The sequence below is a fragment of the Hipposideros armiger genome, unplaced genomic scaffold, assembly GCF_001890085.2.
Source record: "Hipposideros armiger isolate ML-2016 unplaced genomic scaffold, ASM189008v1 scaffold_403, whole genome shotgun sequence".
NCBI lineage: Eukaryota > Metazoa > Chordata > Mammalia > Chiroptera > Hipposideridae > Hipposideros > Hipposideros armiger.
The window spans coordinates 1,756,793-1,757,731 of record NW_017731753.1 but is presented as its reverse complement, the minus strand read 5'-3'; the positions used below and the strand labels follow the sequence as shown (position 1 = coordinate 1,757,731).

Here is a 939-nt window from a genome sequence, read left to right as displayed (position 1 = left end):
AAGGCTGAGGGCGGGGCTGAAAGGCCCACCCCTCTAACCTTGCTTTAGTCTTTCTGGCAACTAGCTTCCATACTTAAGCTATCTAGGGGCCCCCAGCCACCAATCTTTTATTAGCATTTAAAAGCAACTCTTTGCTCAGACATTTCAAAGGTTATAGTGTTGGGGGTGTGGGGGTGGGGGACAAAGACCAAATATATATTTCTTATTATGCCACAGTAAGAATTATTTGAATAAAATTATTATTCCTATGTTAAATATATATGTGTGTGTATGATGTACATTCACATATATGTGTAGTTAGAAATATAAAACTAAATATATACTGTACACTCAAGAACATATTTGTTTCTGTTGCTACTTTATTATATATGTCCCACAAAGTATGTAATATTTTTATAGAGGTAAAGTAACTATCGCAAGCCAGCATGAGTTATAAAATATAGGGAAGTAAATATTTCTCTCCATTTTTACCTGCATTTACTAGATAAAAACACCTTAAAATTCACCAGTTGATGGCATGTCTTGCAGGAAGTGCACACCTTAGTGTATGATATTTTTAGAACTTCAAGAGAAGTGAAAAATCATTCAAATGTCACTGTGTAACTGGAGCAGTACTGCATCATGGGACTAGGAAAAGCTGAGTAAGCATGTAGCCTGACTTCACCCGATATTGCATCTCATACCAATGATATCACTGAAGCTCACCTAAGTTGTAGAAATAATGTTTGTGTTAATTAAATTAATTTTCTACCAAAGCTCATATGATGGACTTCATTTAAGAGATATAAATTGGGTACTTCTATTTTTAAAAAAGTATTTCCATAATTGATATCTACATTATTTTGGGTTTTATTTGAAATGAGGGGAAACATTTTATAGAAAAGGCTAACAAGCTATGAGATACAAGGCAGACCTTCCATCACTGAACAGAATTGATGG

At 34.3% G+C, this 939-nt stretch overlaps 1 protein-coding gene across 1 annotated transcript in view; it reads left to right on the top strand.

Annotated features, from left to right (window-relative positions):
• The window catches only part of KCNH8 (potassium voltage-gated channel subfamily H member 8), a 230,048-nt gene that overhangs the window by 30,464 nt on the left and 198,645 nt on the right, over window positions 1-939 (top strand). The gene's annotated exons all lie outside the window — the stretch shown is intronic.